The following is a 13,499-nucleotide window of genomic DNA, read 5'->3' as shown; positions in this document are numbered from 1 at the left end:
TGCTACAGATAAAGATTGTGTGTGTGTGTATTTATTGATGTCAGGATATGATAGAGTTGAAGAAAGGGCTTAAGTTTTGTATCTAGACGTGCGCAGGGCAGAAGAAAGACAGGATGTCAGGGAGGAGGGGGAGAGTCATGAGCAGAGCTAAGTCAGTAGGAGCCTTGGCTCAGAGCCAGAGATAACCATACAAATATAAGACACTCAGGAATTATTTCAACACACTTGATCCAAGACACTGCATTTTATATTTTAGCCAAACATATTCATATCTTCAGGGGTAGGCAGATCCCAGCTGCCACTTTGGTTATATACGCAAATCATCTTTCAAGTAACATTTTGTTGTGGGAAACTAATTTGTTCATAAAAACTCTATGCCACACAGGCTCATAAATCAACTATTTATTTCCTGCCAAAATATAATGCATTTTGTTTTATATTGTGTAAACTCATGCTCAAGGCTTGAAAACCAATTTTACAAATACCAAACAACAAAACCCAACATTGTATTCATAAGTGTTATACAGAAAACTGCATATAATAAAACAAGGCATTAAAACAAGGTCTTCTACTCCTATGGGTCCACTTTTCACCTCTGAGAAACCATTGGCTAATAAACTCTCTTGATGTGAAACCAAAATTATCCCCTTGGTAGAAAATCTTCCCAACGGGAGAGGGAGGCATGTGTTTCTGCTGAAGAATTCACAGCATTAAATACAAATAGCTTAGTACTCCTTGGTTGGCAAGGTACTGAAAGAAATGTTTTAGAAAAGAAAAAGGAAGTTGCTGTGTAGAGATATGTTACTAAGGGTTTAATCTGAGACCTGTATTCACATCTTTTTAATGAATGTGTTTTACAATACTAGGGAGAAATCCAAACCAAAGAAGGTGTATATGAATGATCAGTAATGTTAAGAATGATGACAAAAATCTTGGAATAGTGTGTGCAAGAAAGGATTTAAGCCAAGCTTTTAAAAATGCCAAGAGAAGAAGTTAGGATATTCTCACACCAATACAAAGCCATTGAATGAATAAATTCATGAACTGACTGACACAGGGATAGATATCATTTCTCTTGATCTGGTTAGGGGAAATGATTCATATTTTCTTTAGTACCTTAAATACCATTTTTTTCATTAGCAATATTTTATTAAAGTTGTGTAAGCAGGGATAGCACGGTGAAGGGTAAAGACTGCAACTTGGATAAAAAGGCAGATAATCAATTTGCAAATATTCTCTTTTTGAGTAGCCTTGTGCTTCATTGTTCTAGCTTATTTGAAAAATATTTGACTGGTACCAGTTTAACCATAAATTGTACAGTTTTTGATCATCTCAGCAAATTTCTCATTTTTTTTCCAGTTCCAGTAAACTGACAACTTTCACTCAAAAACAAAATAAAACAAAATAAAACAAAATAATTGTTTTATTTCTTTTTTTTAAAAAACTAACAAGTGTTGAGTACTTAATAGCTATACTTTTTGCATACTATACACAGCCTCGGAGAAAGGTACTTCCAAAGTGCCCTAATTCAGGTGTTAATACTGTCACTTGTTTATATTACTAAGTGAGCAGCTAAATTTTTGGTTTTGGGCCACGTGAAATCAGTGAAAGAGGAATGAATACTTAGGATTTATCTGTGAACGTGCTTAAAGCTAGAAACTGAAATTTAAAAATATCCCCATAGAAGTTTATAAAGACAAGTCTTCACAACGATGTGTGAAGTGTGAAATTTCTCTAGGATAAAATGCAGAATGCTTTCTGTTTAAAGCTCATGATAGGATGATAATTACAAGATACTATTCATATCCTAAAGTAACGAAATGGCAAGATTTTCATTCATCACAAGTGTTTGCTGTCCTAAAGTTTCTTGCAAATTTTCATATATTAACAAACAAATGTTATTGTAGTTGTATGGAATAACCTGTAGGTTTGGTAAGTTCACAGGAAATCTCATAGGAATGTACTCACATAAAGCCTAAAAATGATATTAATTCAGACAATCTTTTCCTCTTATAAAAATGATACAATCACTCCACCCAGCTTTCCCAATGAAGTATAATACAGTAGTTCCAAATAAATTAAAAATGAAGTAAACTTGGAGCTAAAAGAATCATAAATCAATACTACCTCAGCCTGCTGCCTCATGGTTTATTGATTCACAAGCTGTTTACCCCACACTCATGGTGCTTGAGTGCAATTATCATTTAATTACATTTTCTGTTATGTACGAAATTGTATTTTAGATGTCTTCCTAGACCAAACAATTTAAAACTCTATATTTGCTCACTAGCTATGAGTTTTGTTTACCCTTTCTTCTTCTTCAGTATTCTAATCTTGATTTCTGCTTGTACACCAGACACATATCACAATAGGACCTCATTAAAGCATATTTAAAAAACTCTCCCTAATTATAATCATGTTTATTCTCACATTTTTACATCAAGATTGATTTGAAATATAACCAATGATGTATATTGGAGAAAATGTAACATAGTATGAGTAACATAAAGCTATTGAATTTTATGAATCTAATCCATAAAAGTACACTTTTATTAAATCTAACAAATGCTTTAGAATAAGAATATGATTATGAATTGACTTGATATGGACCATGAAAGATAATTACACTTTAAAAATAATTGGGCATTGGATATTCTTAATTTAATATTGCCTTATTAAAAATGCAATCTTTAATAAGCAACCCAGAAATATCAGGTAATTTTTTACTTTTATCATCTGAACCATGAAGTAAATTTGTAGTTTTCTTCTAATTAAAAAAAGTTTCTAAACTAAGAACCCAGGGAATAATGTCCCAAATGGAGCTCTCTAAAACATTCCAGAAATAGTAACAAATGGCAAGTGATCACTTGAAAGGATATTCATTTAAAAAAAATACAAACTATAGTACACGTGATCTTGCCAAGTAGGAGCAGATTTAAGAGTTAGATTGGAGATGTAATTTATATCATTCTTTGAAATGATGTAACTTCTCTTTTATTTTTAATCCTATTGGTAGACAGAGGTCAACACTGAGGTCTGCCATCAGAGGTTAGATTTGTTTCCTATGTTATAAGACAAAAAGCACAAGCTTACCAGTGGCTCAATAAAGCAGCTTCATTGACAGAGAAGGCCATTTGGAACAATTTGTTTATCTATAATCCTAAAACCTAAAGGTAGAGTGTATTTTTAGATTTCAAGCTTTCATAAATTTCAGAAAATCTTAGGAAATATTTAGTTGCCAATATCTTACCTGGCAGAGATGCTACCTCTCAGACCATGAACTAAGCAAGAAATGTTTTATTTACCCTTCATGGATATATTAATACAAACGAAGAATTTTGAAATGGATATTTCAGCCCCATTTGATCAATGCCTATTTACAAATAAATAAATGAATGAATATAGAGGATTTAGGAATCTATAAATGAAAATCAAAAATAGTTTTATGATATTTCATTGATTCTAATTTAATTATAAGGTAAGCAATTATAGGAATTGAATAAAAACTGATAGCCTCTTTACAAATTATTCCCTTTATAGATTCAGATATTGGATTTGTGTGTGTGTATGTGGACGTGTGTGTGTGTGTGTGTTTTGCTGATATAGAGTACTTTTTCATTATTTGGCCAGCATTACTGGAACATATTCTGCCTTCCATAATTTAGTACTCAACTTTAAAGCAGTGTATGAAATAAAAAAAAAAGGCCGGGCGTGGTGGCTCACGCCTGTAATCCTAGCACTCTGGGAGGCCGAGGTGGGCGGATCGTTTGAGCTCAGAAGTTCGAGACCAGCCTGAGCAAGAGCGAGACCCCATCTCTACTAAGAATAGAAAGAAATTATATGGACAGCTAAAAATATATATAGAAAAAAATTAGCCGGGCATGGTGGTGCATGCCTGTAGTCCCAGCTACTCGGGAGGCTGAGACAGGAGGATCGCTTGAGCCCAGGAGTTTGAGGTTGCTGTGAGCTAGGCTGACGCCACGGCAGTCACTCTAGCCTGGGCAACAGAGTGAGACTCTGTCTCAAAAAAAAAAAAAAATACTATAAAATTCTACCAATTCATAATGAATTTTTGCAGATGAAGCTGTTTTAAAATTTGGAAGTCAAATAGATTCATACTGTAGAGACCATGTATCTAGACCTGTCACTTTCTGCTGAGCAGAACCATATGAAACACATTTCTATACGTATATAACTAAAGAGTTATTGTGCATTCTACTGGATTTCTAAACCATAGATAATATTTCAGCTATTAACTTGATACATATGGATTGTTAATAAGTCTAAGATATAAGCTTGTCTATAAAATAAATTTTAATCTCTAACTGAATGTTAACATGGAAGGTTTCTGACTCTATTTTAGACATATCCAAATTTAGAGACCAGAATATTAGGTATCAACTTCTTTACCATTCCAAATTGATATTTCATGCTTCTAACCAGGATTTGCAAAGAATATTGTAAAGTCTATTTTTTTTGGTAGCAGAAGTGGTTACTCACAGTTCTAGTACATTCTCTGCCCCACCATATGGTTTGTGGTCTATATTCCAAAATTGTTAGCCTGGTCATGTCATACTAATCATAATATTTTAGCTCCTATAGCATTTCATTGAACATTGTTCATGTGAAAGGCTTTGAACAATAGGATGGCAGTCAGAATTAAAGAAAGGGAAAAGCTCTCTGTCAAAAAAATTTGAAAATTTTACCCAATATGCTATTTTCTTGGAAATTCCCCACATATAAAAGCACAGAGATAACTCCTAAAAATTCTAAAATCAGGAAACTAGTATTAATTATAACTGTCTCACAAATGTATTTAATGAAGAAAAATATTTTATTAAATCTATATGCAAGCTCTGTAAATAAATGAATATATTTCTATGAATTTCATATGTTTAGTTTTACAGATAATTTTTGAGGCATTTTATTTCTGGTATAAAAATATTAAGTACTTGAAAAAGCAAACTTTAGATTTAAAAGCCATCAAAATGAATACTACAATTCATCTGTTAAATTATTTTCTCTGTCTTTCTTTTTCATGTAACACCTTCCCATTAAGCTTTCTGAATCAGAAAAAGATGATATATGTTGGGGAAAAGTAAAGACAAAATTATTTTTTTAAATTAAACTTTTCTGATTTTATTCTGTTCATCTTTTCTCTATTTTCCACTTCTAAATATAGTCTAGAATTACATTTTAAAGTGTGTTTTATATATTTTCATTGGCTCTTTAACTGCACTAATATTTTGAATTAGATAGAAAAGGTTTTTTTTCTTTTTTCAAAAACAGATTTTTGTTTTATATGAACATTCTGAATTTTCCATCATTTATTTACTTGTCGTATTCTAAAATTACTATTCTAGAGCAATTGATGCTAAAATCAAAACACTTTATAGAAAATAGTCTCACTTGATGTGTTTGGGGCCCTCAGGTGATCCCAGAAAATCAGCTTCCCCAAGGCCCACTTTCCCCTTCGGTCCAATTCACATTGTCAAAGATGAGTCTTAGACCCTGTTTCATGTTCAATAAGATTATGTTGGCAGCACTGATACACGTTGAATAGTGGAAGCAGGTCTGTGGGATGACCAGGAAGGTCTCTGGAGACTATTCTCAGAATTTGGGGGATCCTTCCCCCTTTCTTATACCTGTATTCAGTCCAGGTCAATTAACATGTTTTTTTTTCATAAGAGGAGTTTAACCTATTCTTGTAAGGATAAGCTTTGTTCTAAGATTTATGAGGGTTGCACTCATGTTAAGGTGGTCTTGTCTCCTGGAAATGTCTGGACCAGGTTGTATCATATGGCTTGGTGAAACACAGTGTAGACCCTGTGAGGTGTTTGAGTGGGCCTTATGGTTATCATTTATCTTATAGCCACAACATATCTTTTATAGTATACTACACTTGGTCAATGTTAGGATTTTCCTTTTTCCATGAAAGACTTGGGAATTACTAGTCTTCGAATGTTTTTCCAAATTAAGAACACTGTCCCTAAAACCGTTATGCTACAATTTTTCATTAAACTAAATTGATGCAATGTTTGTTAATTTTCCCTTTTTCCTGTTCAATTGATTATGTGCAAGATTGATCTGCTTTCTATTTAGAAAATTTCAGCAGTGGTATTTTAAAAGAAGAAAGAAAAAAAATACCTAACTCAAATACAATTTACAGTTATAGCTGTAACTATAGTTGTATATTCCTTCTCAAATTAATGTTTTATTCTTCAAATATTGTAGTAATTCCAAAGAATTAATTTAAAAAATCTGTCTTACTTGGTGTGTGCATATACATGTCAATTTATTTTTGATCAGTAAAATCATTTGAAGTTATGATGACCCAAGTCAAAAAATTAAGATTAAAATCATTTTTAAAATGAACAGAATTTGACAATGTGAAGTACCTCCCATTAATAATTAATGTAGCTAGGAATCATTCAATCCATTAGAACCCCAAAATCTGGCAAATAAATGAGTGTGGACTTATGGTAAAATTGAAACTAAAAAGGATATATGGGTATATTTTAAAGACAGACCTCTGGAAATGTAGAATTGACATAAAATGACTTCAGTGAGGTTTAAAGAACTAATGACAATGGAAATGTGTTAAAACTTTAATGTGCATATTTACCCCTTGTGGCTTACTGGCCTGTGTCCATACCACTTGATGATATAATTAAATGGAATTTCACAAATGAGGTAGCAAGGGTCAGCACAAGAGGAGAAAGCCCCTAAGAGACTTGCCTGCTGCGTCCTCATTAGTTAGGCTGCTAATTTCATCTCCTCTTTGCCACCACTAAGCTGATGTTTGCATAGGGTATTTGTGGCATGCACTCATTTGTGTATAGATGGTAATCTTGTTTAATAACATAGAATTATTAACATTAAAGTACGGTAATTTAGAATTATTGATGAAAATTCTAGCTGATAATTGGAGTGTTGGAGAGTGAATAATGTGCTTGGAAATTGATCTCAAAATGTCAGTATGGCAGTAAGAAATGGAAGGCAGCTAGTGTGTTGGGTTACCAGGCAAGTGACCACTGTGAGCAATTAGAATTTACTACTACTGAGCAGTTCTGACAATCAATCTAACAAATGTATCTGAGAGTTATCCCGCCCAAGGGACACAACAGCTGGGGCATTTATACATCAACATTCAATAGTCATTAGCTGAAGGCTGCTGTGGGGAACACTAATTCTTCAACACTTGCAAGTGGGCAGAGCAAGTTCAGTTCCAGTAGCTAGAAAAATCTCCCAAGCTAAAAAATGCACAGTGTGGCAACTAAAAGTCTTCTATGCACAAAAAATGTTAAAACACAGGGGAGTATGGAGAGGGCACCCGTAGAACCTATTACAAAAATGAAGACACTAGTTCTATGGTTATGCTTAGACATAATTTTAGCCAGAATTTCATTTAATGATCTCTGTTGTTGCTTTTCACCTTTCAGAAGGATCATTTTTTAGAATTTCTTTTAAGAATCATCCAAAGATAAACTGACTTTTTTTTTTCCTTTGGGTGAATACCCAGTAGTGGGATTGTTGGATCAAATGGTAGGTCTACTTTTAGTTCTTTGAAGAATCTCCATACTGTTTCCCATAGAAGTTGTACTAGTTTGCAGTCCCACCAACAATGTATATGCGTTCTTTTCTATCCACATCCACGTCAGCATCTATTGTTTTAGAAATTTTTGATAAAAGTCATTTTCAATGGAGTTAAGTGATATCTCATTGTGGTTTTGATTTGCATTTCCCTGATGATTAGAGATGTTGAGTATTTTTTCGTATGTTTTACTGGCCATTTGTCTATCTTCTTTTGAAAAATTTCTGTTCCTTTTTGCCCACTTTTTAATGGGGTTGTTTGATTTTTTCTTGCTGATTTGCTTGAGTTCTTTGTAGATTCTGGTTATTAGCCCTTCATCAAATATATAGCATGTGAGTATTTTCTCCCATTCTGTAGGTTGTCTCTTCCTTCTATTGTTTCCTTGGCTGTGCAGGAGCTTTTTAATTTAATCTAGTCCTATTTATTTATTTTTGTTGTTGCTGTGATTGCCATTAGGGTCTTCAAAAGACACTTGTACTTGAATGTTTCTTATAGCATAATTCACAACTGCAAAGATGTGGACTCAACCTAAGTGCCCATCAATTCATGAGTGGATTAATAAAATGTGGTGTATGTACACCAAGGAGTACAACTCAGCCATAAAAAGTGAATTGATATCTTTGTAACAATCTGGATAGAACTGGAGACCACTCTCCTAAGTGAAGCATGGCAAGAATGGAAAAACAAACAGCACATGTACTCACTATTAAATTAAAACTAACCAAACAGCACAACAGGAAGTAAAACTCAATGGAAATCAAACAGGGTTGGGGGTGAAGGGGATAGGTGAAATCATACCTAACAGGTACAAAGTACACTATCTGGGAGATGGGCACACTTACAACTTTGTCTCAAGCGGTACAAAAGCAATCCATGTAACCAATCCATTTGGACCCCTATAATATTCTCAAATAAAAAAATAATAATGATGAAAGAAAAATTATCCAAAGAGAAATTTTTCAGATGTTATGACATAAGGTTGTATTCATCATTGTACACTGCTCTTTCTCAGCATTAAGGAAGAAATTATTAAAGTGATATTCTCTTGTGGTTCCTATGCTATTAGCTGGGACAAAAACAATTTATGAAAACAGACTGTACAAACAAGTTAGGGAAACCATTACCATGATCAGCATGAAAGATAATTGTGGTTTGAAACAAGGCAGTACTTGTGGAGTTGCTGAAAAATATTTGGACTCTGGAAATATTTTCAATGGAGCTGGCAGGACACAACAAACTTTACGAAGCGCATGAGCAAACAAGAGGAGTCTAGGAGGACATCAAGTTATTTGGTTTGAATAACTGGTAAGACATAATTATTATCTGAGATAGAGAGAAATCTAAGCGTAGTGAAGTTTGTAGGGGAAGACTGTTAGTTAACTTTTGGATGTGTTAAGTGAGAGTTCTATTAAACATCCAAGTTGAAATGTCAAATAATGAGATGTATGTTTATTTCTGAATTTCAGGAGAGTAGATTGGGATAGCAATATAGTAATTTAAGGACATGAGAATGGATGTTATCATTAAGAGAGTAAGCAAACTGAAAAACTAAAGACATCCAAGGGAAAAACCTGGAAACATTTCAACATTAATGGAATGAGGTCAAAGAAATTTTGAAGAACCAGAAAGAAGACTAGTAAGGAGACGCCTATGGGGAAAAAGTAAAGCCAGAAGTGTGTAACAGAATGGAAGTTAAGTAAAGATATTATTTTATGAGTCTAGAAAAGATAATTTTTGTCAAATTCTGCTGAGGGGTTAAATAAAATGTCAAGTGAAATTGAACTGTGGGATTGAGCAAAGTAGAAATCATTGCTAACTTTAACAAAATACATTTTGAGGTGGAAAAGTGAGGATAACGGCCTTATAAAATTAGGTTGAAGAAATGATGGGGGAGAGAAATTAGAGGAAGCGAGTTGAGATAGTTCTTTTTCTATGCAGGAAAGAAGGAAGGAACAGAGAAAATTAGTATACAAGAAATTAGGACACACCCACAAAAACACAGAGCTAATCATCAACTGTTTGTTACCAAGGGGCTACAATGTCCCAGGTATTGTATTTATTACTAAGAAAACAGCTGTGAAAAAAGATGAAAATGCCATATTTCATGGTCCACAGATTTACCATCTACCTAGTTGATAAGCCTACATCTTTTAATCAGCATTGTCCCCAAATATGGGAGTCTGTTTTCACCACAGTGAATCTACCATCTTAATCTTAGATAATTTTTCTTTGCCTATCACTTTTCTACATTTTCCTAAGGGTAGACTTCACCTATTATCCTGCCCTTCTTAAACACAACTTCTCTCTGTCACTACCTCAGAATTCCCAGATATGGAGAATGATTACCGACATTTTTCAGTATGGTATCATATTCAAATATGCCTTTGAATAGATTGCTTTCCTTCAATTGAGTTGGCCGGCAATGTTTTGTAACAAATCATACTCCTGGTTTCTGGACCAGGCAGGTTGAGGAGAAAGAGACATGAAGTAGATGAATCAAGTAAATTGAGTAACCCTCAAGCAAAGATCCACAAACTGCTGAAGTTCATGAGCTTTCTCTCATCAAGATCACAATGTCAGCTTAGCTTTGTCAGGAATATCCTTAAATGACTGTGGGGTTTACACCTTATCTCTCCTTACAAAACAATTAAAAAATGAAGCTAACAAAAGTCAAGGGGAAAAAAAAAAAACCCCTTTGAACTTGCATAAAGGTTATTCCTTGAATCAAACCAACCAAAAGTATCAATGTTACTGTATTTGACTTGTTTTCCTCTCCCATTTATCTGCTTGCATGCCTACTATAATATTGTTTCTATCATCTATCCTTATGTTTCTGGCAAAAGCATTATATTGTTGCTATATATCTTCTGTTTTTATTCATTAGCCAACATATTATGCAATTATAAATTAATACTCTTAAATCCTACTTTTTACATTTTATAACCTACAAACGTTTATCTTTGAAGAAAGCATAAAAGACGTAAGTGGCTGCAGGTTCAATTGAGTAAAAAATTACTTATGGCACGTCACGCTATTATAGCCTGACCTGTGAACTCTGAATGTTCATTAGAATTCATCAGCGCCAGACTACTTTCCCTTCTTTGCTTCTTCCCTTTTTTCCTGATCAATTGGCTTTAGGCCAAGGAGGGATTTTTTCTATAGAAAACCTTATTTAATTAGCTCTCCACCCTCCTGATAGATTCAGAATAATTCATATAAAAATGAAAACTTCAAATCACATTTCCTTTTTATGAAAAAAATCACAGAGAACTGGAGCTATCCAACAGTGCTATTCTCCCAATAAAAGTTTTATTCCCATTATTATTATTTTTTTTTTTTACTGGAGGCCATAGGCAAAGATAATTTTTATTTTATCATTTCTGAGACTTTTAAAATAAAACTTTGAAACTCCATTTTTTCATGTAATAAAAATAATAGCCATGTTTTGAGTTCTCAGTATGTGCCAGACATTAAGTTTACCCCATAAAATGAGTTATTTCATCCTCAGAAAAACTACATTTCATTCCGAATACAATGGTCCCTGACTTACAATGGTTGGACTTAAGATATTTTACCATGGTGCAAACATGATGCAAATTCAGTAAGAGGTTTTTTTTTACTTTATCATGGTAAAAAATGATGCACATTAAGTAGAAGCCGACTTCAAGTGCTCATATAACCATATTGTTTTTCATTTTCCCTACAGTACTGAATACATTACATGAGATATTCATCACTTTATTATAAAGAAGGATTTGTGTTAGATGATTCGGCCAAACTGTAGGCTATGTAAATGTTCTGAGTATGTTTAAGGTAGGCTAGGTAACCTATGACTTTCCATAGGTTAGGTGAATTAAATGCATTTTAGATTTATGGTTATTTTCAATTTATGATGGGTTTATTGGGGTGTAACCATATCGTAAGTAAAGGAGCATCTGTACTCTTGTGCTTATTTTGTAGATAGAACACTTAATATATGCATGGCTAAGTGACTTATCCAAACTAAATTTATCTCCAACTCAACTTTACCTTAGACAAAAGCCAGAAATGGTGTGGCAATTCTAATTTTCCTCAACACGAAGGAAAAAAAATGTGGTAAAGAGGAGGTTAAAGTAAAAAGAGACAGTAGTCTTAATAAAGTAAGTTTCCAATATCTTCTGTTTGCATGTTTTGTGAATATAAATTTGTAAACATTGCTACGTTCCCTCCTAGGGCTTTGGAAATGACCCTGTGCAAATATGGAAAACTGTAGCCTGTGTTTGACTAACTTCACATTAAAGCTGCTCCAATCCCTGTCATTCTAGCTGTTGATGGCATTTACATTATTACTTGCCTCTGAACACTTAATCCACTGTAATTTATTTTAGGCTTTTATTTATGTCAAAATCCCTCCTATATGAACTGAATTCTCTAACAGTCAGGGTGGACTAGGTTATGCTGTGGAATTAAACACTCCCCAAATTTCAGTGGACTAAGACAAGTGAAGTTTATTTTATTTGTGTTGACAGGGTTAAGCAGGGTTGTTTATTTATTTTCTCGTCTTGTTTATTTAGGAACCTTGATATTGAAGCTTTGCTTCTATGTGTGCTCCCATGATCATCGTAGCAGGGGAAAGAGCCCTGGGTTTTATCACACTGGGAATTAAACGTTACACCTTGGAAATAACATGACATTTCCCTTCTTACCTCAATAGCTTGTGCTGGAAACACCCGGCTGAAGGGACTCAGCAGGCTCAGTCTTCCATACGTCTAGAAAGAATAAAGAACTAGTATCAGTGAGCAGCACAAAAGACTCCCACAGAGTACAATGGGCATCTCTAAAGCAAATGTCAAAAACTGATCAGGTAGGCTGCCCCTAACAGTTATACCTCCTGCTGCCCGTGACGTCGTTTCAACACACCATATTGTCTGTCATATCTTATTGAAAATAATCAAAACCAAAAGATTTCAAAATTTTAATTTAACTGCGTTATTTGTGAGACATTTGTGACATATTTTGCTCCTTATGACATAGCAAATATCAACAGCAATCTTAACTGAAATATGATATGAATTTAAATACTGTATAACGAAGAAACGTATGTAGGGAATTTCTTTTTCATAATGGTACAGATAATATATTGTTTGTCTCATCAGAGAATTGGTTAATAGCGGATATGAGACATCCCTAGTGTCTTGACTCTCAATTCAGTGCTTTTTATATTTATATACGTTTGCTCTAGTTTTTTCTCAAGAAACTTGACCAAATAAGCAATACGTACTTCAACAAAAATTTACCCTTCTAGCTTGTAATGCATTATTCCTTAAATTGAATTAATTCTATGTTTTATATCTACCGGAATATTTTTCATTTCTCTGAAACTCTTCATTTTCCTCATTCAATTATTTTAAAAAGACATACATTTTTATCATTGATTTATTTAGACCTCACAATGTGACCTGTTCTGGGGATATAAAAAGGAATAAAGCATAGCTCCTGCCATCCGGAACATCACCAGTAGAACTGAGACAAAAAGTAACAAATAGAGAAGGGAAGGAAGGATATTTAAGGCAGAAAGACTTAATGAATAATAGCATGATAGTCTGAGAGATTATTGTAGGACTGTTGCCAGTATGCTGCATTTTAATACAATTAGAATTTGGGGTACGTATGCTTTGTTATGGAGACTGGTTTCACCGCAGAGTGAGGGGAATGGTGATGGAAAAATAGAAAAAGTGGGTAGTGGCCAGACCATGAATAACTATTTTCACCACAAGAAGGTAATCAACTCCATTGTCTATAAGATGGGAGCCATTGCAAGGAATAGGAAAGGGCCTGAGGCTTCAGAGGTTAAGGAAGTAGTACAAGGGAGAGGAATCTCTGGAACTAGCATCAAATGCTTCAAACGCTATTGGTTTGTTCCTCT

The 13,499-nt window shown here is 33.8% G+C and overlaps 1 long non-coding RNA gene across 1 annotated transcript in view; it reads right to left on the bottom strand.

Moving 5' to 3' along the window:
• The window catches only part of LOC138374599 (uncharacterized), a 202,577-nt gene that overhangs the window by 113,572 nt on the left and 75,506 nt on the right, over positions 1-13,499 (bottom strand). Inside the window, exon 4 of the long non-coding RNA XR_011231387.1 lies at positions 12,280-12,342. This is a non-coding gene — a long non-coding RNA (uncharacterized lncRNA). The remainder of the gene's footprint in view (positions 1-12,279; positions 12,343-13,499) is intronic.

Source organism: Eulemur rufifrons, chromosome 24 (genome assembly GCF_041146395.1).
Source record: "Eulemur rufifrons isolate Redbay chromosome 24, OSU_ERuf_1, whole genome shotgun sequence".
Lineage (NCBI taxonomy): Eukaryota > Metazoa > Chordata > Mammalia > Primates > Lemuridae > Eulemur > Eulemur rufifrons.
Note: the sequence above shows the minus strand (reverse complement) of the source record. Positions and strands in the feature narration are given on the sequence as shown.